This window comes from Cardiocondyla obscurior, linkage group LG04 (genome assembly GCF_019399895.1).
Source record: "Cardiocondyla obscurior isolate alpha-2009 linkage group LG04, Cobs3.1, whole genome shotgun sequence".
NCBI lineage: Eukaryota > Metazoa > Arthropoda > Insecta > Hymenoptera > Formicidae > Cardiocondyla > Cardiocondyla obscurior.
In genome coordinates, this window is record NC_091867.1 from 10,069,679 (window position 1) to 10,096,451 (window position 26,773).

At 40.2% G+C, this 26,773-nt stretch overlaps 1 protein-coding gene and 1 long non-coding RNA gene across 2 annotated transcripts in view; one reads left to right on the top strand and one right to left on the bottom strand.

Moving 5' to 3' along the window:
* The window catches only part of LOC139101980 (uncharacterized), a 42,775-nt gene extending 19,946 nt beyond the window's left edge, over window positions 1-22,829 (top strand). The window contains exons 4-5 of the long non-coding RNA XR_011545647.1: window positions 22,539-22,653; window positions 22,770-22,829. This is a non-coding gene — a long non-coding RNA (uncharacterized lncRNA). The remainder of the gene's footprint in view (window positions 1-22,538; window positions 22,654-22,769) is intronic.
* LOC139101977 (prolactin-releasing peptide receptor) overlaps window positions 1-26,773 on the bottom strand; it is a 41,221-nt gene that overhangs the window by 3,445 nt on the left and 11,003 nt on the right. The window lies entirely within an intron of this gene.

Consider the following 26,773-nt stretch of genomic DNA (forward strand, 5'->3'; position numbering starts at 1 on the left):
CGTCTCTAATTTTTTTATTTTTTTCCTTTTTTTTATTTATTCATACACGTTAATAATTCATATTTCGTTAATTCTATTCATTACATATTTTAATCATTTATTAAAATTAAAAAAGGAAAAATTATTATCAACGCATTAAAAAAAATAATAAAAAAAAAATTAAAATATTAGGATTTCGATTTCTTACAATTCAGCTCTGATCAATCGCAATCGTAGACAGCATTTACAGAAGACGTGGCGGATTGTTTGTGTATCTTCTACAAGATTGGTTAAATTTCCGTCAGAACACGCCGAACCGGTGGGAAGTTCATAGGACGGGCGAGAAAAAGTTTGATTGCCGCGGCAACTGCATCGAATGCATCGATAGCTGAAATATGACTTCCTGGTATGCGGTTGTCCGTGGTTAATTCCGTACCGCACTATTTCGAGAGGCCGTGCATATCGTCGTGCGTGCGAAATTTCCCCTCCCCCGAGCGTGGCGGTAAAATATTGCGATCCCATTTCGGCGCTCTGTTCCTCGCGGCGGAATTAATTTAATCTAACCCCGGCGCCCGTGCGATGTCATCGATAAATTAAAACACGCTCTTCCACGGTCTTTCGCGGCGCCGTTCGACGACTAATTGTCGCTCGCAATTAAGCACTCTCCGCGAGATGGACACGGGTACCTTAGTTAATTGGCGTGTTTTTATTAGAGCGCCGCGCACGCCGTTTGTTTTTATTCAAATGTTCGACTGTTATTCGAGGAGGTCCGCCGAGCGTTTTTCCCTCACGTCGCTTCTTTCAATCATTTTTCACTTTGCGCAAAAGGCAGCCGTAATTGCCCCGCGTTTAGTTCACAACGTTTTGCGACACGGGATAAATACGCGATATTACGCGGAGAATCTCCGCCTGCGATATTTCCTTTGTTAAGAGAATTGCATTTGCTGCGCGGCGCGAGTAAGAAAAAATTTTTGCCGCGCGTCAAAGAATGCGAGTTGCCCCGTGTGTCTCCGGCGTGTCATGAATATTTACGAGTCTTTTACTTTAGCGTAGTTTCTGCTTGAGATTACAATCAATTAGCATGTTAATTAGATTAATCTATACTACGAAGCCGTATTTTAATATATATTTTATATTTAAGAGCATTAACGTAATTCAAACTGGGTAACTAAAATTAAATTGATTACAAGAAAATTGAATAATGAGAGGCTCTACATAGTTTTAATTACATGCGCGATAATGCAATCAGCATTTTTGATTTAATTTAATTGATGGCATATTTTCTCTCTCTTTCTCTTTTTTTTTTGTTTTTTTGTTTTTATTTTTTTTTCACTGTTTTACAACTGATAAAAAATTTGTACAATATTTTGCTGATATTTAAATTCTTATGGCACGCAGTTTCTATCAATATATTTTACATATGAAAATTTTCTATGGATTTATTTTGATAAATATCAATTTTAAGCTGTCCTCAATATAAAATAAATACAAATTGAATTGGAAATTTCAAATAATGTAAAACGCAAAAAACATTTTTTAAACACAAGCAAATAGAGAAAGAGCGAGAGAGAAAGAGAGAGAGAAGGGAAATCAAATTTAACATTTTAATATTGTATCTCTCGTAAATATTTTCGCGATACACGTAAACTATTTTTTGACACGTCCGGCGTATCGATCTCGCTACTTTCGATGCTCCGTTTCTCTTTTCATTCTTTTAATTAAGCGAAACTATTCGAAATCTAAGTATAGCGCTTCCTATGTAAAATAAGTAAATGACAAGAAGCAAACAAAGTGCGATAAAGACGGGGATAATGGGGTCAATCGTTTGAAAAGACACGGTACAGCCTAAAGAAACACCTTTTGTGGCTATCGCGAAAACGGATACCATAATATACACCGCCCATTCTTGTCCGTAAGAATATACGAGCTCTTTATCTTGGTACTTGCTGAAACGCCGTCCTTCCGTTACCTCAGTTACATTAAACCTATTATTCTTTCCTTTCGCGAGGAAAGCCAAGGTAAATCGCCGGCCATTTATCTAACATCGATATCGAAATATAAAAAGCACACGTAGAAAAGGATTTACCGTCAATATACATTATACGTATTTATTGCCATTTTTAAAACCCGCGAAACTCACGTCGCCAGATAAACTTAATAACCTTGTTTTCCAGTATACGCCGCGAACGCCCGATCGAAAATGTCTTTTCGTCGAAGCATCTTTTTTATCGCGATAGGTATTCAGGGGCTCTTAATCTTCTTTAAGAATATACAAATATCCTTCCCTTTTCGCCGAACGTAAAGTGCGCAGTAAAGAAAGAAATGATCATTTTGAGTCGGACGAAATATTATTTGAAAACCAGAAATTTTTTTTTTTTATGAGTCGTAAAAGCGATTTGAAGGTACAATTGCGAAAAGCCCTTGATGTTCCAATGACGGTCGCGGGGTTTTTATGAATACTTTGAATGCCGGCATTAATGTGGTGCAGTAGTGAAGCAGAAAAGACAAAAAAAAAAGAGGGAAAAAAAAAGAAAAAACTGTGTATTCTCGACACTCTTTATTACTGTGCATTTAAAGAAATAATTACGTTGAGTGCCGTCGAATCACCGCTGCCTTCGCATGCAAATGGCAATGCCTCAGCCCCCGGGAGATAATTACATCGCGCGACTTAAAAACGACACTAATCATCACTTTGATTTCTACGCGAAAAGCTCCGCCGAGCGCGCACCTTTTGTGGACAAAAATACCGAAGCAATCTTTTCTTTCCTCTCGCACGAGTTTATTTCGTACAATTTGTTTGATGAAAAAAGAACTCGTTTCGAAAATGTCTTCATCTCTGTTTTGCGAGGTCGCAGATTGTTCGGTCGAAATTACCAATTAATTAAGCTATAATTACCATGCTCGAAATTTAAATAATATAACTGTTACGTTGTTAACGAAATTACGAACAAACAGCGCTCGATATACATACGTAGATTAACAGATATTATTAAATAATGTTTACTATCTTATATAGATCGTTTTACCAATTACAACTTGACAGTGATTCGAAATAATTGCATTAAGTTAATTTACGTATGCATATATTCATTAAAGGGCAGCCCTGCTCCGCGGATCGTAGGTAGCAACGTTGACTATGAACTTCGCTCCTCCCATATCGAATAATGCATTTTAATGGGCCAACGGCGAACGTGCGATCTGTGCGCCAGAATGTTACGCATGCATGGATATATACGTGTATTTTGGTCTGGGCGACTTAGCGCAAGCTGATTGCCAGATTTGCGCGATAGCGCTTCCGCAATTACCCTCCCTTCCTCGCACGGGCTGCGAAATCTCATCGGCCGGACGTGGAAAGCGGCTGGTTCGCTAATCGCCGTGAAATTCCTTTATGCGCGGCCCCGATCGCGTCCATCCCGGCGGACGATGAAATCGCGGATGTAAATGGGATGCGGCGATAAAGTCGCGGAATTACGCCGCACTCCGAGCGACGGTGGACCCCCCCCCTCCCCTGCTAAATTGTCCTTGTGATCCTTGACACGGACGTCGAACGATATTTCCGCGTTCGCCGTTCCCGTCCGACTCGTCGCGATTATTTTGCCGCCCCCCGGGGGAGTACGTTGTTTCGCTCAGTGACTCCGGTCGTCTCGATTTAATTTGTATCCTCTCGTCCGCGTGAAAACGACTCGGGCTTGCCACCCCTTTCAGGAGACGCAGGGTTAACACCCTCGGGAATAATTTGTCGCGGAATTGTTAAATGGAATTGTTAGATGGAATTGCTAAATGGAATTGCTAAATGGAACGCGATGCGATACGTATAAATATTTTAATACAACGGAGTCATCTAGCGATTTTCGTAGCCGGTCGTGTGCTCGCGTTACATGCGATCTTACGTGCGTATGAGATAACGTAAACTAATTAAGCGCGCAACGTCTGAGCAGCTTACGTTCGATGCCGGAAGGATTAATTTTGTTCCCAATAGCTCGCCGCCAGTAAGCGCAATATTGATTGCTTTAATCTGACGTCTATCCGGATAACTTTATACCGTTAATAAGATATATGGAGATATATAGGAAATCGTCTTTGATCAAAGACCGGCTTCCTTTGACCCATCTCGGGACCTGATCAATTCTAGGGGATGATCGGTGGACGATACACTGCGAGCGTATAGATTAAGGACTTAGCGTCACTTGTTGGTCATAATTTCATCGTCATTCGTCGATATAACTTCAAATTGATATTACTCAGACTACGTGTTTTGTTCTCGGAGTAACGCGACGATTTTGTCTTTCAATTTTTTTTTTTTGACTACCCTATTTTTTCTTTCTTCTTCTTTTTTTCTATTTTTAAAAAAGAAAATCGCTGGCCGGTATCTTCACTTATTCCGCCGCTATTGAACGGGTCCGGGTTCCGTTGCTCATTTCATAGGTTGCCGGATGCGTTTCCACGATAGAGCCGGTGGCGGCTTGAACATTTCAAAAGCGATTGATAACGGACGCACGAGATGACGGTGTCCCGTTGAAAGGCTGTTGTGCGAGCCGTGCGCGCTGCGACTTGAAACGTCATAAAGGACCCTTCCCCTCGAGCTGCCTCGCTTCCTCGCCTTCAATTGCATAAGTCTCCGTGATGTAACGTGTTCGCGGGGGTAATCAATAGCGGAGAAGTCATTGCGGAATCGGTGACGCGGGAGAGAAAAAAGAAAAATGAACGGAATGACGAAAGAGAAAGAGGACGAAAACAGAAGCGAAAGGAAAAAGTAGATGATTTAGTCCGACTGGAACAATGTTCCCTTTGGGGGAAAATGTTGATAATTAGAGTAATTACGACGGTAAAATTAGGGTCATAACTTTCGCGAATTGAAAGGGGACGGAATGACGCTTTTCATTAAAAATACGTTTAATTAGCAAGATGCGTCGGTTGGGTCGAAAAAAGCGTTCGGTGCATCATCTGCTCCGAGATAAATTCGAGACGCGCGGATTAAAGCTAATTTGGCAAAAAGCACGTTCGCTTTCGCCGAAGTGCATTATTTATACACTTACCCCACCGTTTTCTTTATGCAAGAGCGTACTAAAACTGGAAGCGGGACTACGCAAATTCTTCTGTTGTGCAACAATTATGTAATTCATTGTAGGTTTAATTACGGGCCCCGTAAGCGATAAACAATTACTTTTAATAAAAGTTTTAATTGATCAAATTAATATTGATTTTCCGCCCCGCTCTGCCGGCGTGTTTTCCAGCGTTTAGAGCCCCTTAATTGCATGTTTAATCTCAATCGCGCGGCAAAAGCTAACAAACACCGTCGTGCGATGCGCGTGCACGCGCGAGTATACTCGTCGAAACGTCGAACCCTTTGAAGCCCGAAACGAGCAACCTGACGGCCCGTAAACAGTTTAAACCTCATTTACTTTAAAATTTCACGAGGTCGCACCACCGCTGCTCGTATTTCTTCTCGATCGCTTGATCGGCGCTGATCGCGGATTTTTTTCTTTTTTTTTTTTCTTCCGAAATTTTCGACGAAATAAAATACCGCGAAAACACGCGATTCCGTTTAACATCCCGACTGCGGGTGCTCCGATACTCCGGTAAATCATTTACGGGGAAACTTAGTTCCACGTTGTAATGCACTCAATTACCGCGAACTATCCGGAACCGTTGAATATCAACTACGGACACGCCGCGCGCGGGTTAATTTAAAGATGATGCAAACGATTTCTCGTCACGAGGTGACCGTTAATATCGAAAACGAGCGTCGGGCGCTTTCGAGAAAAGCAGGCTCCGGTCTTACATAAACCATGTCATATCAAATGTCGAATGTAACCGATAGATTCTATGTTCTTTTACAAAAAGAAGAAGAAAAAAAAGAAAGGAAAAAAAAAAAAGCGGATAAAAAGGACTTCTGTCAAAGATTCATTTCTCTGTGTCTTTATATATTTCTTCTAAATGCGTATCGATATATTCGGGCTTGATGACGCGTAACAACGGATGATTTTCGACGTGCGATTTTCTTCGTGACGGTATTCATCGATGCCGGGTGAAATACAAGTGCCACGGGGCTGAGTGGGTGAACTCTCAGCCGCAGGGGCCGATAACCAGATGATAACCGGCCCTTACCCGTTAAATCCATTAACGCCGCTGGCGATTAATCGGTTTCCGTGGCGCCATGCTGACGGCAAGCCGCTCAAATTTGCAGTGGAGAGGTCGCAATTGACCGAATCGGTCAATGTTTATACAGCCCCGGAATTCTCAGTATTCCAATCGTCTATCAAATCTTCGACAAATTTCGAGTCGATTTGTTTTCGTACGGAAATATCGAACGCGAGCGGAATTCAAATTATAGACCGATAAAATAGAAAGGTAGGAAAATTGTATTTTATCGATATTCACTATCATTGAAAAAAAAAAAGAAAAAAAAATTCTAGCGAAAAAAGCTGCGCCTACTCGATACGGTAAACGTTAAAGTGACGTTATCGAGTTGAATGTTATTTCTATAAAAAGAAAAAAAAAGATAAAAAATAACGTTTCCATTTAGAGTCGGCGATTAGCTACGAAAACGAAATCCGAGCGATTGAGATTAAATTACGTGACGCGATTGATACTTTTTACGGCTCGAACTGTAAAGAGGCCGGTGAGCTCACATCAGTCATTTCGAAACGTAACGCTGAAAGTTTCGTACGGGTTGAATTTTTACGTCTTCAGTTTTACCGCTTAAGTACTTTTGCGCGCGATAAATTTAATATACATAGATTGCACGCACCGTGCGCGTAACGTTGGAAAATCACGGCGTGTAAAATACAGTCGTTGCGGAGCAGAGGCAACCTAATAAATGACAGTAATGCTGCCGCGATACTATTCAATATATATGTGTATACATATATACATATAAAACGACTCCTTGAAACAATATCACTTTGATTATAATGCGATTCCACTTCTTTGTGCGTTTCGTCACAATAGTGTACCCATTATGCAATACACTCGCAATTGCTCGCGAAAGATAAGAGCGAGACGGAAAACGAAACGTGAAATAGCGATATTCGCGCCACGGCCATTTACGTCGTTTGACAAACGCGCCTGTTTAAACAGATACATGTCGTGATATAAAATATATACATCGTCAGTTATTTGTCGCCCAACGTTCCCGCATGATATCACGATAGATAGCTGCTAACTTAGCGTCAAATAAATATTAAAAAAAAAAAAACTTGCTTTTTCACTTCTTTACGATTGCGATCTACGGGCGAAATTCACCGTGACAGGTCCGAAAAAAAATATGATTTCCAATGGAAAGGGGTGGGGGAGGAGGAAATCTTTATTTTATTTTATTCTAAACTTTTTATCTCATACATGAGAAAACGGTGGAGAAGATGAAAGTCTGTCAGATACGCGTTGCCTTTCGCAGAATTTTAAGACAGTTTCGACACGCGCCAACCCCTGCGAGAGCGTCCCTCGCTCGCGCCAATCTCAAACACAATCTAAATGCAATACAAACAAGAGGCACTTCGTTGTTATCCCGGATAACATTTTCTCGAATACACCGTCCACTTTTTCCCGACCCCCGCTTTACGCCGCGGACGAGCATTTATGTGTTTGCAAATCCCACGGTCTATCTCAGATTACGTCGGGCACAGTTTCTCAACGGGCGTGCCCGCTTAATCGCCGTAAGCCGCGGGCCCATAAATCGCGCGCATAATCTCTATGTTCATATTGCACAGCTCGTCTAATCCCTCGGCTTGAGTAATGCGTTAAACAGAGAATAAGAAAGTCAGCGTCCTCCCCCCAAGCGCGCCGCAAATTCGCACGCCGCGTGCAAATTAAGTCCGGATCTACGACGGTGTATTACGCCGCAAAAGAATCTAATTATAATCGATCGTTGTCTCATTAAAATTTTACGTGAGTGGTCAGTTTCTCGACTTTAAACCTTTTTACGCCTGGTGCCGACAGCCTCAACATTGAGTTTCTAATATCTTCGTGTCTCTCAACGTTTCGACTCCTCATTAACGTTCGCGAAAATTCTTTGTACGCCTCTCGTTGATTACGCCGGATTAACGGAATTGCATTAAGGCACTTAACATCAGCGCGGAGTGTCAAATTAATGGAAAGTGCATTTCGCATGCCGGAACATACGGCGGAAAGTATTGCGCGTACCCACTTTGTTGCCGTTGCGAGGGAATATTCTCGATATTTTCTGGATTAATTTGTTTTAACAACCGTTAACTTGTCGAGTATACATCGGATTGTATTCTCTACGGCTTTTCATTACGCCCCGTACTTTTGGATTATTGCCGTAACAGCGAATGATTTTGTTTCAATAATTTTCACGTCAAGCTAATATATTTACGGTACGCCAACGATAATAAATGACACGACGCATTAGCGACAAATATATATATATTTTTTTTTTTTTCTTGAATACAATAGAAAGTTACTTTAATTTATTACCTACTTGGCTTTATGACGCGCACGGAATTAGTTTTACAATTGAAAACATATATTTCTAACAGCGATATAAAGTAATAAATTGAGAAGTGAAATAGCAGGACGAAATATTTGACCGGAATTTAACACGATCGCACGTGAAATACGGGACGAAATTTAATTATCACAGTTAATTCCCGCTCGCCGGTCGTGAGATGCGTATACTTATCAATTCGGCCGGGTGAAGTGTACGAGATACGAAGCTCGATGTACGGAATTGCAATTATTGGCGCTGTCATTATGACCGCTTTGCAGGTGGAACGTTTCCAAATGCACTTCTATCATGTCAAACGAACGTGTACGTCGTAACGCAATCAGAAATGGTATTTCTCAAATTAAATTAAAGTTAATCTATAAAAGTACAAAAAAAGAAAGGAAAAAAAAAACCATAATGTATATTTATAATATTATTAATGACAATTATTAATTAATTTAAAATAGCTTTTATTCCTCTTACTCCGCGCGCGTATGCGAACTGAATTCATTCCAGAATATAACGAACATCACTTTCGGTCACGTTCCGCTCTGAAAGCGATGCACTCGCAAAAACCCAATCTTCACGCTGATAATTTATGAACGTATCGCGAACGGGTGCGCCCTTTGTGAAGCCCGAAAATCCTGCGGATGGATACGCGAGCCGGTGCTCGGCCGAAAGGCGGCTTTTCTTTTCGACGGCGCGAGCAGCCACGTGAACGATGAACGCACCGCCGGTTTAATAGAATTACATGGGCGGCAATAGCTCGGCAAATTAGCGAGCAAGTTCGCTCAACTACTACTCGGGGTAAACACTCGTATTTTATCGACAGCTATGCACGCCGTGGCATCGCCGATAGCGCAAAAGGTGTTCGTGACGGTTCGCTGCAGCGACACGATTACGCTAATTAAGCTTTATCCAAGCAATCGCGCGCTCGTAACTAGCATTCTTCGCGTGCGACATCAATTGGCGCAACAACAGTTTCGTTAATCCAAGCCGCGCAACGTCGATCCGCGCTTCTTTAAATATATATAAATTTTGTACGTCTCTTTTAGAAGCCGATAGCAAACCAGCGTAATTTTAGCTTCAAGTCTTTTCTCTCTTTTATTAAATAAAATCCTTCTAGACCTCCTCACGTTCAAGGTTACGCGGCAGCCTGAATCTCGGCTTTGAGCTATTGGCTTTCTAATTAATCCCGTTGGCGCAGCCGAACATATTCGGCTGTGTTCAGCGGCGTGTGATGAATTCATCGGGCCGACTAGAGGATACTCGAACGGCCAAGTTAGATTAATGCTAATGCCGCTGAGCAAACGCTCGCATAGCGAACTGACCGCTCTATTGACATGTACATTTTTTTTTTCCTTTTCTTTTTTTTTTATGACGCGATATATAATATGAAACCATGATCCCGTTCGATTAACGTTTAATACGGTACGTGACGTTATACAGAGAACAACGAAGCTTGTAAACGTGATATTACAAGAGAAGCGTTTCGAAGCTTAGCAGCTATTGTGTTATATGGCACTTTACGTAAATACTTATAAAAAATTGATAATTCGTACTTCGACTTAACGCATCCTCCATCGTTCCACGCGAATAATATATTTCGCTAATAATGTTTCCCGGTGAAATGCGAACGTTTTTCTCTCGATGTGAATTTTTTATTTCTAAAAAGTCGCAGCTTTTATCTTTCCCAGTCCACAATATGACATAATGACGACAGTAATATAATATTAATATTAATAATATAATAATAATACTAATAATAACACTAATATTAATAATGAACCTACTTTTATTAAACGAACCGTGACGCACATACGCGCGAGTAAGGAACTGAACAGCACGTCGCGCGGATCGCGCCCGCTAGAATTAAATTAAACAGATGCATGACTGCCGTATCCGTAATACGTGGAACGCATCGCAACGAAGTGCAAGGGAAGCCTGCGTGCCTCGCGATACCCGTAAAACTACGTCTTCCGTGATTTTCGTCCGAAGTCGAGTAATCGAGCACCCACCGGGAATTCTCGGACGCGTTATTACTCAGCCAGACCTCGCCACGTTCACGGCGGAGTTAAATTTCAATTCCCTCCCCCGCGCTTTATCGAGACGTGCTCGCAATCGTGTTCCTTTCGCTTGGGCGCGTGCCGCGGTCGGTGATCGAGAGGGAGGGGAAAAAAAGAAAGAAAAAAAAAAAAGTTTATATTATATTCACGTTTAGATGGGAATCGCAAACGGAATCCGATACCGGGCGCTGCGACGAGAATCGCAAATAGTATCTGCGCGCGGATCGAGTATCACGTTTCTCGTTATGACGATTGCGTCGGAGTTTGCAAAAATGTCTTAACGTCGCCGAGGTAGCCTGGCAGCATTCTTCAATTTCGTCCAGAAATCATATTTTCTCTTTAAATAAAATATACGTACCGCTGTTGGCTTTGCGTCTATATTCGTATATTGTAATCAAATTGCCGTGTATACGCGAGCTACTATTATTTTATTTCTTCTCTTAGTCTTTCACTGTTGATACAATTTTTTTTACTTTTTTTTTGCAATTTATCGATTGGAAAAAGTTAGAAAATTGTTTTAAAAAATTAAAACAAATATATTTCTTTTTTTTTTATATTTTTTTTTTATTTTGAGAGTCAAGTTTCTCGTATGAAGAAATTGCAGAAAGTTATCGGCGAATTGGTGATTGGTGCTTCGCGCCACCGCACTGTTGCACGCAAGTTGATCACTCGGGGAATTATGGATCGTCGAATTTGCGGCTAACCGGATCATCGCTGTTAATTTCATATCTTGTCCCGGCTACTATTTTGTTGTTAAAGGTCACGCGTATCTACGTGGCGGTATACGCATCCCCCGTGCATATGTGCCGCATGTTAATAAACCTTCGCAGCAGGCGATATTACACGCGACGTAAATGCACGCGGTGCTCGCGATCCATAATTTACTGCGCATCAATACGACATCAATAAAACGGAGACGGCGGTAATGACACGAAAGCTGGAAATTACACAAATTGTGCCGTCCACGTCGACGAGAAACCGTCGCAGTTGCGAGCGAAATGTTGTCGCGTCGTATTTGTTTAATTCACAAATGCATCGGGAACCGTCAATCTACATGATTGCGCTTTACTAAGGTTTTCGTGGTTAAAGCCACTCTATCAAGGCCTAACCTCAGCCAGTGAGTCGGACGCTATTTCCGCAAAATCGTGTTGTTTTACAAAATATTTACGTCGAAGGAAGAATCTCGATTTTCTCGTCAAACGCAATTTTTTTTTTGTTGAAACCATTTGTGAATTAATCATTCAAACATTTTCGAAAGCATTTTTCCTCTGCTTTGATACACTAAATAAGAAGGTGACCGAGAGATAAATAAAAAAGAAACTTTTTTACGTTTAAGTATCGTTATTTTTTAGATTTTAATTAGGCGAACTCTTTTGATTTATTATAACATTTATATTTGTTATAAAAAAAAGATATCTATTCACATAAATATCAATGCGGAAAGAAATCGTAAATATTTTCCCATCGTAAATAAAAATACCGTTCCACTGTCGCGGTGAGTAAAAAGCAAAAGCATTGCTGACATATAATTCATTATCGACGCTGTCGCACGGTCCAGTGGAGATATCTTATTTTTCCCTTGGTCCCCTTGATCGCGCGAGACGCTCGTTAATTTTCTTCTCCTCTTATTACAAGCGACTCCCTTCGCAAAAATCGTTATCTACCTGTAAATTATTTCTATTCATAAATTTCCGGCTGCGGTTAACATCAATTGCGCCCGGCAACTGAAGAATCATCCCGCCCAGACACTTACCGATTACGTATATATATTTATTGGTACGAGGAACTGTTTCTAAAAGTTAGCCAACCGAAATCGATTGAATCCAGCCTCGACAATTCTATCGCGGGGTTGTCAAGATTTCTCTCAATATTTTCCTTGATATCCTTCTGACTCGAGTTTTATTCCAGGGAGATAAGTGGGCGAAATTGACATATCGTGAAATTACATGTTCCGGAACATGTCTCCTGTGTACTTTGCCGAGTTAGCGCACGCCGTTGATAGAAATTCGTGAACAAAGTTTAAACCCACACGAGTGAATGTTTTTGCACATTAAAATTACACCCCGCGTAATAACCAGGCGTGGGGAACCGAATTACTTCGTACGCCAATCGAGAGATCATTACGGATCTCACGTGCCGCGGCGTTTGTTTTCTCAATTAAGGGACGTCGTTTAATCGTGAAATTTAAGATAAACAGCGAGGCCGTCTTACCGGACTCGCCTCCCCACGAGACGGGCATATTTTATCGCGACGAGCCGCGTTAATGTAAGAATTAATTGCCGAGTAATTTTTGCCGCGAATAGCGCGGGTCCCCGCGGGTCGCGTTTAATTAGCGGGCTATTGTCTACGTCGGGCTGCACATCGACATTTGTTCCCGATTCGACGTCGTATTATCGGCGGTCGTAACTTAATCTCGCAATCTCGACACCTGTATGTAGAGAAGGCACGTTCGTTTCGCACGAGCCCGCATATATGCCTGCGTATTTGCATGATGATGCAAACTGGTTTATAGGTTCGCCGTGCTCAATTTTGTCCCGGCGGCGAGCCCACGCGTTCGTGCCACCGGGCGCCCGATGACCGACAAGTTTTGACACCGCGTTTCGTTTTGATACGTGTCACAGTACGCGAAACAAGTGTGCCGCAGACGTGTGCGTAGCGTACGTCAAGTGGCCGGATTCTCTGCGCTTTATCAAGCCGCTCTGGGAGAATATCGGGAATACGAAAGACAGAATAATGCCCCCGCGTGTATCGCGTTTATTCGTTAAACCGTACGTAACGTACTATAACAATTCGTAACGCTCGCTTTAATGAAACTCGATGAAAAGCTATTGTTATCTCTCGTAAAATCGTATCCTGAATCCACGTTTACGACGCGAGATCATATTTTCGCACGTGGCAAAAATTTGCCCGGAGCCATAACGTATCGGCTTGGAAGTAATGCGACGCTTTTCAACGTCTTTTCATATTTCGGCTTAACCAATTCAGCCCCCCGTGCATGTTATAAGATCTCGTGTAACGTTTCATTATATAATATACGCATTACTACGTCAAAGGTAGACGGAGGATCAAAAGGCGTCGACTATTACGATTTTCCGATACTCTACAATGCCGTTGTAGCGAAACGTAATTTTCGCGTGCCCACGTCGAACGTGGAAGTCGGTCGGAAAGAGCTTGCGTTAGGTCAGGTGTTTCGATCGCGATAAAAGCCGCGTTCGCGGATCTGAAATGCTCTTTCACCTTTGTATGCAACAGCCGTATCCATTTTAAGCCAGATACTCGTACTCTCGTCTACCCATCTGTTTTTTTTTTTTTCTTTTTTTTCCACTTTTCTCCCTCTTTCCTTCACTTTTTGAAGCCCACGGCTGCCGTGGCTGTTTGCGCGACGTAAAACGCGGGCATTTTCTGTATTATAGTGTTTTCCTCTCGACGGTGAGGGCGAAGAGAGGGTGGCGTGCGGTATCCGTACGAATCGATAGAATTTGTATCGGAAACGATATGACATTCGTATCGCCGTCTGTTAGTTTGCTATAACACGATCAGCGAGAAGTTTGACGGCGGATATCGTATCGATTGGAAGCGCGCACGCTCCTCCGAAATTCGGACGGGATTTCAGAGGGAATTTTTGCCGGCGGGCTCTGGCACGCGAAAGAGACCGAGAGAATGGTTGCGATTGTTTGCGCGTGGTGCACGTAAATGTACTGTACGCTGATGTATGAGAAAATCCCGCTAGACCGACGTCGCGATTCCGCGAATGCAGCCCCGCGATTTGCATACGAGCCAATACACAATATTTCGCGCGCGATCAGTATACGACGAGTGGTCGACGTACGTGGCTATTTGCGTGGCTATTTCCGTGGCTATTTGCATGGTTATTTGCGTTTTGTTCAACACCTTGTTATATGCTGCGCCGTCAAGACAGGAGGAAAACAATGCTCCGCGCGCGTTAATTAAAAATTCCCGTAATTCGAGCCGCTTCATAAAAGCGCGTGAATCGAATGGAAAATCGCGTGTCGATATCCGCTAACGTCGCGGAAATCGCCATTTAAAGAGCTAGCATATTAATAAGTGCGTTAATGCATATTTCATGTATGTGCAATATAATATAAAGGATTATTTTATTTTATTTTTATTAGTATTTTTTATTTTATTTTTTTTAATACATATCTTAAATAGTTGGTGCGTTACGTTAACATCAGCTGTTGAAAAAAAGGTTTTTTGAGGCTTTTTTTTTTTACATTTTGCCTAAATATAAGAACTTGTAAGAGGAGAAAAAAAAAACACTTTAAAATTAATTAATTATTTCATGCAACGTTCGGTATATGGTGAACAGTTACTACTTATTTAAGAACTGACTTAGGTTAAATTTAACTGCACTTAGAACTACGATGTTCAAACATATAAGAAAGTAAAAAAAAAAAATTTTTTTTTTTAATTAATTAATAATAAAATTTTTTTTTTTTTTCCTTTACTTTTCTTACACGTTTAAACATCCTAGTTAGAACTACTTAGAACTATGATGTTTAAAAGTGTAAGAAAAATATGGGAAAAAAAAAAAAAAAAATTATTTAATTATTAATTAATAAAAAATAAATTTTTTTTGTCTTACTTTCTTACATGTTTAAACATCGTAGTTGTAAGTGCAGTTAAATTTTACCTAAGTCAGTCCTTAAATAAGTAGTAACCGTTCACCATATACCGAAAGTTGCATGAAATAATTAATTAATTTGAGTGTGCAAAATGGGTTTTTTTTTTTTTTAGCTTGCCAAACTTCAAACACTTGCTTAACTCAGTGATCAGAAGACAACTCTGAGTTAGGCACATCGACATTAGTAACGTCACGCGAATTAATTTTTTTTTTATTTAAATAAAATAATCATGTCGGGATTCGGACCCGGTCAACTCCCCCCGCGCTCCTCCGGACACTAGACTAGTACCATAGGCACTCGGCTAACCAGCCTTTATAATTATATTATATTTTTTAATCTATTTAAATTTTTTTTTTTTAATTTTTTTTTTATTTAGTAAAACATCTTTTGGATTGGTTTTCTTATGGGAAATAAAAATAAAATTTTTAGAAAAATAGCGCGTGCATGGTTTATACTAGTAAAGTTAAAAAAAAACGTAACATACTGAACTTGCCAGCGATCCTAAATTCGACGTGCAATCCTTATTAGACGAACATATAGACGAATCGATATTCAAGAAAAATTTGATTATCACGACGTATTGCACACACTTCGAAGCAATCGCCATACATAATTTATAAAGTCTCCGCATTGATACATCGCAAGGTGTTTGTTAAAAAATTTAGATAGTTGCAATAGAGGTACGCATCAAATCAGCTCGGCCAATATTCCCAGGCACTCTAAATGCAAATCAGTCGTATTATCCTCGTTGGATACGGTTGTCCGGGGCCATTCCACTTCTTTTTCTGCGATAAGAGAAAACTAATCCGTCTCCATTCAGCAACAGACGCGACGTGTACTAACCACTCGCAAGAGTTTTAAAGAAATGTTAATATCATTTCGTGTTTAAGGAAATAGCGTTGGCCATTCATTTGTACTTGAAAAATATTCGATCGTAATTTATTACATTGAGCGCCTCAGATTTTACGCGAAATAAATTTAATTTTACGAAAACAAAATAAAAAAAAAATTACATTTTTTTTTTCTTTCTTTCTTTTTTGTTTATACGTAACCGTTTAATAATTCCAACTGCGTAGAAGCATAACGTTTATAATTAACCGCAATAACGTTTGTAATTAAGCAATTGTGCAATGTATGTACGTGTTATTGGCATTTTCAGTAGAGCATATTCCACATGATTTGATAATTAATTTGATTGCCTTGCACTTTGCAATGGTACTCGTGCGTGAGATAATCTTATCATCAACGACGAAAGTAACGATTTATTTGCAACAAAGATTTCATAATAATTATATAGTCATATTACGAAGTTCACAAACTTATCGTTGTCGTAAAAAAATTTTTTTTTCCAAGTATATACAAGATGCTTAAAAAAAAAAAGTTGATTAAAGTGCTAAAGCATATTACGTATGTTAGTTTCTTACAAAGTACAAGTATAAAGAAGCCGACAATATTTATCTGATAAATAATAACCGCCTCATCTACTCATAACGCCACTTATTTCTCACGAGATCGCTCAAGAAAAATAATAGGAAATTTATTTTTCATTACCAGTTCGCAACTTTATTCATTTGCACGTTCGTTCCGCGTTCCTTCGCACTGCGGCGAGGTGGAAAATTGTTCGTGAACGTAATATTATTCGTTTGCGGAACTGCAATTTTTCCACGTCATTGTGATCGCGCCGAATGGAGATATTCCCGAGGGATGTCGCGATCGATGAAACTCGGGAACAAAAAAAAAAAAAAAAAAAAGAGGAAAAGAAAAAGCTGCGAGTATAACGTGGGTAATAGATAAAAATTCCTTTTAATATGTTTCTATTTTTGCGTAATAATAAGCGACAGTTGAACGTATCCGTCACAAAGGGTTCATATCTCATGTGAGGCTCATTAAGGGGGCTCGTTAATCAAAGTGGTTTCATCATCTTCGCGGGGTATCTCGTTGTCAGTTATAATGCCAATCAAGGTAATTGTGATGTGAAATTAAATGCGGCTCCGTGATATATTTAGGGTTTTTAATTGCCGTCGTGTCTATTCCACAATTATTGTGTTTAATTACGTTTTAGAAGCCCGAAATTTCTACGATCACAGTTATTAGAATTTAATTATTAATTAATCAAACTGGCATGATTTTTATCAAAAGAAATTACAGTTTTGCATTAATGTCAGAGTTACGCTAACAATAACTAAATATACATATGTATAATAAAATCGTAGGTTTCTTTTTTGTAATTTTTACAATGTATTTGAAGTTAGGATATAGCTTTTATTTATTTATTTATTTATTTTTTAATTTCTTTTATTTGCTGTATGGCGTAATATGCATCGAGCTGCGACATGCGATTTTTATCAGTGCGCATCGTTATTTTAATTTTTAATTCAATATTTTTTTTAAAGATGAAAGGACAATGCCTTTCGCGAAATTGTTTAGTTTTATTGCGTCATGCTGATAAATTACTTGTAATTCTCGAAGGGATGCTTGATACGCCCGTAATAAGGTAATGGCGTACCGTTTCACGAGATTGTTTTGCCAATTATGGCAAATTGAAGGCTCGTGTTGATTTTCTTTGAAGAATTGCAGTTATTTCTGAGTTTAATGGCACAAGATTGTTCTTCCACGAGACAAATTATCGGAAAGTTTCGATGACATAAGATCAGAGATGGCAGTCACGAAAAAAAAAAAAAAAAAAAAAGAGGATCGTTTACCACGAGACACGCGGAAGTTATAATTTATTTCGCGTTGTTACGTATCCCGTGCCACTTGGGAAATATTTTCAGATAAATCGCACGTCGAAGCTGAGCACTGGAAAATTAAATGTAAATATAATTCCGTTTAAAACCTGAAAGTAATCTGTAAAGACGAATGAATGAAATAGATTTCTATTTATATACGTTCTTCTTGCTTCTGACGTCAGCCAGCGAGCCAAGATGATCGAAGTGAGCAAAGCGGAGGCTTTAATTTTATTTTGTTGTTACCGCTTTGAAGAATATTTTCAATATTTTTATGCATTCCGTGCCGCGGAAGAATGAAATATTCCTAGGAAATCGGTCGTCCGGCTATACATACAACAATAAATGGGTTTTCTTGCGTGAAAACAACGTGAGATATTCCGCGTGTGAGTTTCGAAACGCAGTCGACGAACATAGATTCATCCGTGCGTTACGGCTCACGTATTCACGGGCTGGCCCGACGGACACGTAGCGGAAAGAAAAATGGGGTTTCGAAAAAGAGCCTTTCGCTTTTGCGTCTCGCTCGTGACGTGCGGCGATACGCGACAAATAGCGCAACTAGTCCCGCGTGTTTGTAGTTCCACGAACAAATAAACAAACAGGAGTTCCAGGCGTGAACTGCTACGCCATTTGTAACACCTGTATCAATGTAACACGGTATCGATTCGCCGGTTTCCAGCTTCGCGCAAAAAATCTCGGTTTAACCCGCAAAATTATTCGGCCACTCGAGCTCATTTTTCACTCCCGCATTACCGTACGTTATTCGAGATCGTAAGAAGGAACGCGACGGCAGAAAAGACGCGAGGAAAAGATTTTAATTTTGTCGTGTAAATATATCGAGCATCACGGATAAAAACTCTTAACAACAGTTGGTTGGACGAATGGAAAGTAAATATGCGGCAGGAATAAAGCGTGAGAAATTATGTTGAGCAAATTTGAATACAATAACCCCCGCCTTTCAAAGCGAAGAGCGCGAGATTAAATTATCACGATTTTAGCATCGCGTAATTAAAATGTATGTAAGATAAATAGCGCAATAAATAATTTATTGCGTACAAACTTCGTTATCTCGCTGTTATTTATGGCCTCGAATAATATAGTGGTTTACTTTTTTTTTTTTTTTTTTTACATTTGATAAGAGAGAATTAAATAAATTAGATAGAAAGAATTAATTTTATCTGCGCGCCGGGTACGTTTATACAGAACTTAAAACTGATAAAAGATGCATTTCAACTGGAGGTGCAAAATGATAAATATATAAACGGTAACTAGATACACGTTAGATAAATCAAATTTTTATTATTTAATAATCAAAACAGTAAGATAACACTTGAATTAATTAAAGCTATTAATTATTGATTAATTAACGAACAACGTAATTGTACCCTATTTTCATTAGTGTAATATGTTACGTAACTATTTTGACTATATTGTTGCAAAAGTGTATGAGAAGTAGTTAACAACTTAGTTCACTCGAAACTCGCAAGTTCTCGTGAAACTCTTGACGCTTCCTTGAAGGTTGTACTTAAATCATAAAGGTATACTAGGCAATAATTACAAAAATATAACCAGCCGAAATTCAGCGGCAATAAGATATTTTATACAATTTTTCTCTCGCGCGGAAGAAAAGTCAATATTGTACCATATTGAACGATAAAAAAAAAAAATTTATCGCGTAATGATCGTGCGATGATATTAATATCGTAACCGCGACGGGGCGGTTTAAAGCGAAACCCGAACGGAGTGCCATAAATCTCAGTTGTTGCTTGACGAATTTAACTTTCGAAGGCGTCTGTATATCGCCTACATATAGTAATAAGAAAGTCAGAACCGGCCCCGTGACAAGTTAAATTCTCACGTGAAGAAGTTTCAAGTTCTCTCTAAATTCGGTGCCCAGGGCAAACGCGTTGACGGGGGAGTTATCTAACTCGAAGAAGCGCGCGTGACAGGATGTTAGATGTTCCTACAGGAACCATGTATCGTCGCGATGCCTCTCGGGGGATTGGTCGGAATTAGATGTTGATCTGCGAGATGAGCGTTACCCGCGACTTTATTTGACAATGGCCCTCGCGGTGACAAGGGTGGACTACGACGTAGTGTCGCTAAACTCTCGCTGGGAACAGACAGACCTGGTACGAAAGTTGCCCATTGTGGGGAAGCACTCCATAACTTGTGCTCTGCTTTCGATGTATAGATCCCGCAAGTTTGCCGATGCAAAACCCCCTAGCAACGACTTCGATAAGAAAATCGCGTCTGGCGGTTCTGGACCGTATTTACAATTTATGACGTTAGGTTGTTGCACCGAACATTTTTTTTTCAGATTATCTTTAATTATAAATTCGCCTCAGACCCGTCTTATATTATATTCTTTCGACTCGGCACGGTATTACCGATTTAAAATTGCCCATATAAACTCCTCCCCCCCCCCTCCCTCCCTCGAAACATCAGGTATTATAAAATCAAATATCGGACACGCCAGCGAGCCTCGAGTGACGAGGGTCGATATCGTCGTCTCTAATTGAAAGAGGATCCGTATCGCGCCATAATCCGCCCTCTGACATTTTGTTCGTAAAATCGTGTACGATGTCAGTGATCCGACACCACTTTGCCGGTAGCTAAGGATTCTCGTCGTTATCTGTTTGTAAATTTCTAGTCCGCCGTTCCATAGGAATGTGCGACGGCGTTCTTAGGCAGAAGGGGTGCCATTTGATATCTTGAAAAATTACGAATATTATTTCGCTTTCGCTTTCAGAGATATGCTAGTTTCCGCGCTGCAAAAAGAAAGAGAGGAAGAAGAAAAAAAAAAGGAATTAAATAAATAAATAAATACGCGTAAATTGAAATAATTCTATTAATTATTTATAATATATATCTATTAATTATTAGCGAAACTCGCCGACCTTTTTCGCGGCGCAATTTTGCGCTCACTGTCGTTAGGCAGCTTGCGGGAAATTTTTATACGGCACACGTCAAAATGATTTGATTTCCCGAAAATGTTCTAAAATCACCCGAAGAATATATTACGTTCTTTGTGTGTTTTATGCGATCGCGTTGCCACTCTTGTCACGACCTCGTTAACATTATCACTCGTGCACATGTTACTCTTAGGTAATACCATAGAGAGGCCGGCTTTACCGGAGATAAGAGGGATCGATCAATATTCGTGCAAGCCCTTACGATTTCACCATGGCGTCACGTAGTACTTTTAACTCGAAAGCCTTCGAAATGCGAGCGTTATTAATTCCGGAAGATTGATGTATAGACGACAGTGATGGCCGCGACGGGGCGCGAACCTCGGAATTGTTCTTGCGGTAATTTTCGTTTCTGCAGGGCAAAGCAGCTGCAACAATTGATCTTACGTGTAATCCCTCCATTTGATCCCGCCATGAATTATTGCCGTACCGCCGCTCGGAAAAGATTTCGAGAACGGTGTGTTCGACGGGGCAGAGCAGATGCAATTAATAGCGTGTCGGTTTCTGCCGGCGCACCGGAAAATTTAAACAATGATGTAACAATATTATCGCAACGAGAATAAAATTTATTACGGAAAAGAAAGTAGCCGAGCGGATGAATTAATTAACTTCCGGTAATAATGAAGGAACACTCTACAATTTAAAATGTAAATTTCCTGAAAAAAAAAAAAAAAAGAGAGAGAATTATCGATTATAGGAACATCCTTTATTATTGTTACATTAACTTCGTACAAACAATTTTATCCGCGAATCAAATATTGAAAGTTTCTCATCGGCAATTTTAACTTGACTAAGTAAAAAAAATCTTAATTAAAGCTAAATACATGGTGCAAATGTTTAAATATTGCTTAAAAAATTTCCATACTATTAACTCGATTTTACCGAATAATATAAAACCTATAATTGTTAAACGTTAAGTAACTATTGAAACAAGACGAGGAAATAAATTAGAAAAAAAATGTAATAAAATAAACATATTAATTATTTTATTATTATCTGTTTGAATAATTAATTCTGCTTTGATAGTCAATTTGTAATATCTTAATATAATCCAACTTCGCTCAAGCTTCTGGTATCAAAAAGAGGGTCAGGCGTCGCAGGCGATTCTTTATTTTATTTCGTTCGGAAAGAGGCTTTGTCCTTAACAAAGTTTTTTTTTTCTTTTTTTTTTTTATTTCCTCGAGGGGTTCGGCCAGTTGGCGAGGCTGGCCGTGAAACTTTCGCGGAACTCGATTCAACTTAAAGGCTCCGCTGGCAAATCTCCTTCGACCCGAAGTAGCTCTCCCTCTTGGAAATCGCGCCAAGCCAATTTCCCCGCTAAAAAATATCCGGCGTGGCGGAATGGCTCTCTTTATTCCCGCGATTTACTCCCCGGCTTTCTAAGGAAATTAATAGCGACGTTCCCGGGAACGAGTGCATTTGGAACTCCGGCACGCTTTTGATACGCCAACGTTCACGAAAAGTGCGGCCCGTCCAACGGTTAACTCGTACCACTTCGCGCGTTCCGGCACGTAGAAGCGATTCAGAACTAAAGTCACTGCTCGTAGACAGGACAGGTTTAATTTTACTAAGGTTTAGTTTCAACAAAGGACATGTTAATGCTTTTCTTTTTTTTTTTATTTTTTGTTAAATTAATAAGAGCATCTCGAAATACGTATATTATAATTTTATTGATATAATATATAATCATTATTATGTTCCAGGCAAAGACGGTTTATTTTCAAGTGTCCAGTGCGCGGAAAGATGACTCGAAACATCCCATCTGAGAGGAGGAGCAGGCTCGGGACGGGCATCCTGCATCGGCGGAGCAACTTTTAGGTAAGCATTAATTTCTCTAATAAAATCTTTATTAAAAGAAAACCTTGACTTTTTTTTAATTAATTTTTTAAACTAATATACATATCTAAATTAATATATTTCTTTTTATGTTACAGACACCGCCTGAATTCTACAACTCCGCTGAAGCTCATGCAGATCGGTAAGTCGCATGACTTTCTTTTTCGTAGTTTCTTAGTAGAAGCGCACAAATTGGGATTTTTTTTTTAATTTTCCAAGCTCAAAAAAATGAGCTTTAAGGTTCCCTGATTATCTCCATTTTCAATTCGATGAATCGCGCCGTGTTTATTCGTAACGAGCTATAATCTACCCAAAGACGGCAATCTACGTTCGTGAATGCGCGCGATGAATTTCCGTAAATGCGGTTTTCGCATTACGCGAGTTTAATAGACCTGCCAAGGATCACATCGCTGATCAAGACCCCGCGCATTTCTGCGAGTGCACTATTCCTGCCGATAAATACGATGTATGCACGCGACGCGGCATTGTGTAGCTTCACGTCGCAAATGAGAAATTCCGCCAAAAAGAGAAGACTAATGCAACCCGAGAGTTTGACGCCGAGCGATTACGGGCGGCCTCCGCTCCCGAGAGTAAAATTACCGAAAGTCGCCGTTCGTCCGCGAAATAACGGGGGCGTGAAGGCTGAAGGGGTTGGCGCGCGATGCTACTCGCGTGACGGAATAGTTTGCGCGAAGTTGCTTACGCGTGCCAGCGTTAATGGCGCAATTCCCAGCACGGTGTCGGGCGAAACGACCGAGCATTTTCCAATCTTACTTGTTTGCGCGCCGTGTCGATACCGCGGACGGTTACGTATGCACGTAGAATCCACTGAGACAGTGAGAAATTCAGCCCGGCTAAAATACGGGGTACGCGCGCAGCTACGTAGCTTCGTTTATTATCGCACAACTCCAGCCCGACGAGAGGGAACATTTCGCGAAGAGCTCTAGAATTTAAAGATACGTAAAAGAAAGAGGTGAAGACGGAAACTTTTTTTTTTCCGCCGGGGTAGGTTGATCTTGGCTCGCCACCGCGGGCATCTAGGTGTCTCGGGGAGGTTTATGGCCCGCATCTTTGCTGCGCTCTTGTAAAACGCGGATGAAGTCGTCGCATTTTTTGTTACACTGGGATAAAACGACCAGGCCGCATTTGCGCCCGGTGGCTTTCAATCCGTAAACCGATGAAAAGCGCGACGCGGTGCCCGTTCGTCACTTGAGACCTTTAACGTCAATGTTACGGAATGGACGTAATATAAATGGACGTAACGTTCGCCGCATTCTCGACTGGGTCTATTAACCTCCGCCGGGAGTGGTATCCGCGAAATATTCTGAAGCACCGGAACGTGCACTTGCGGGAAGTTTATATTCCGCCGGCGAACAATAGATAAATTTTAAAACAATTTAAAGAAACGATGGAAAACAGCCGCGGCGCAAACAAATGAAATTAATTTTCCACGGTAGACCTGATTATCTCGTCCTGCAGGATATCTGCATTGGTTAACTGAGAATTTCTTTCCGTCAGAGAAAGAATTGTAATTAGTAAAGAAGCGAATTACAACGTGAAAATGTTAAGCGGAAAGAATTTTTTTTTTTATTTATTTATTTTTTTTTTTTTTTTATTAGGACAATTCCGTTTTCCAACCGAGAGATTACTTTTATTTTAATAATGCTAATGGAAAATGAAAGAATTAAGGAGTATTTATCATTAAAATTTAAGAAGCTGCAATCTGTTATTTTTATTAAGGAAGTAGAATTTTACGTTGATTCAAGAACGGTCCGTATTTTTATTTTAACGCAGGGCTAAGGATTTATATATTTATATATTTAGACTTTTCGCGCATATCCAGAGGACCAGCGGTAATAGAATTCAAAAGTTACAAATGCTTCGCAGCATTTGCCTTATGTACGTACCAGTTTAATATGCTCATTTCCTCTCGGATATTTCAAACACGTGTTTTTCCCTCGTCTCACGTTTGAAAACCTGGTACACGAAACTCGAGCGTCATTACACCGGTTGCAATTTCACTGTAATTGGCGCATTGCGCAGACCGAGAGGAAATTCGTGGATTTTCCTTTATGCAAACCGAAAGACCACGGTATAGTGAACGGAGAAACTTATCGCACGAAAATAACACAGGAAGAAGTACAAGTTGAACAAACGTGGTCTAAGATTATTACGCGAGAGGATTTCGAAAAAATTTTCTTGATGTTCCCTATAAAAAAAAAAAATTATTTTTGGCCTAAAGTACACATTTATATTTATAATATACTGTCTGGAAAGTTTGTGGTCGCATTTACAGAATTAATAAAAATAATTAAAACTCAGGCGCGTAATATCTGCATCGTTTTCTTACTTGGCTTTCGCGCGGGAAATGGAAAATTATTAATTTAAAACACGTCGTTTCATATTATAATTTAATATCGGAAATCAAATATATTTTATGTCGCATGGAGTTAAATGTCAAACATTATTTTCCGCCGTCGGAGTATTAAACGTTTGTAAATATCGCAAATGAAACGTTCGCTTGAGTGGAGCGAAAACGTCGGTGATTTCGTGTTAAGCTTAGTAGCCGTATTGAGTGGACAACTTTGATCTTCCAGCGCGATTGCGGGATAAAAATTAATTGAACGCGTCAGCGCGGGGAGACAATTGAACGTCGTGCCTTTTTTTTTCTCTTTTCTAGGACGCGATGAACAGGCTGATTTTAATTCGGATCGACGCGTTTAGCATAATATAACGCCGTGGCAATGACTAATGCAGAGTTATTATCGCGGTAACGTCAAATCCTCGGTTTACGTTTGCATAATGACGTGCAAGAGTGCAACCGATTTAACGAGCGCGCGATTATTAGTGAAATACAATAGACTCGTGCCGGCCAATTAAAGAACAACCGTCGGCGAAATTCGAATTGATAACGTATCGGACTCATTAATGATTCAGTAATGAAAGAAATGTCGCGAAATATTAATGTAGGATCGTCGCGAGGCCTTCCACTAACATATCCTACTCTTTATTCCATGAGAACACAAACATATGTAGCGTTATCTAGCCAAACCCCAGTTTAAGCTAATCTACCGTATCGATTTTTGTTAAGGTTTAATAATTATACAGAATGTTAAGCGCTACTCGTCGCTCCGCTTTGTACGATTTCGCATCGAAATATTATATCTATTCTGTTACATTTCACGCGTGTGTCTCGCAAACATTTTTACCCTCCGCTGTGCACCGACGATATTATTACAAATATTCGTAAATGATATCGGCGACCATTAATCCGCGTTTCTGCAGCTTAATTAAATATAATCTCCACCGGTAATTCAACCGTATCGAGTTGAGTTCGGCGCAACAAAAATGTATGGATTTTCCTCGCAAAAACGTGAATATCAAATCGCAAACGAAAAGCGCTCCGATTTCCCCCTATTACGGCTACGTAATCCGCGAGTTGGCGCGTTTACGTCCGCGTAATCACCGATTTTGGTCAGGCATTCTAATTAGAGAGATTATGATGGGATTTCACGCGCGGTGGGCGTGCGACCGCCGTGCGGCGCGGCCATTTGTTGTTACATTGATTTGGCAATTGATCGACGTTGACAGTCCGAACGAGCTGTATTTTAACGCGAGATAAACGTATCAGTCGCGCAATTCACGCGTTTCACCCACTCGATGCGTTTCATGGAAACTGGCTTCATTACACAGCTCTTTTTTGCGAATGCGAAATCGAGTTTTGCCGAATTGCATTGTTACAGCGCTGTTTTTTTTTCTCTCTCTTTCTCTCTCTCTCTCTCTCTCTCTCTTTTTTTTCTCCGCGTTGATAATTAAACCCGCGCCCACAATTGCGCGCGAAAGCTCGCGGGGAAAGAGAAGTCTTTGTTTCGTTAACGTAATAATGCAATTTTCATCGACTGATTTGTAAAACGTAACACGATATTCGTGTAACGCGTGTGAAATAAGGTGTAATAAAAATTTGAGCAAAGAAAGGGTCGTGTACATTTTCCAAATTGTTTAAACAATAAAAAAATAAAAGAAAGAAAGGAAAAAAAAAATGGTTCAACAACGAAAAGCACGGACCGGCACCCTATTTTCTTATTAAACTCGTGCGACAAAT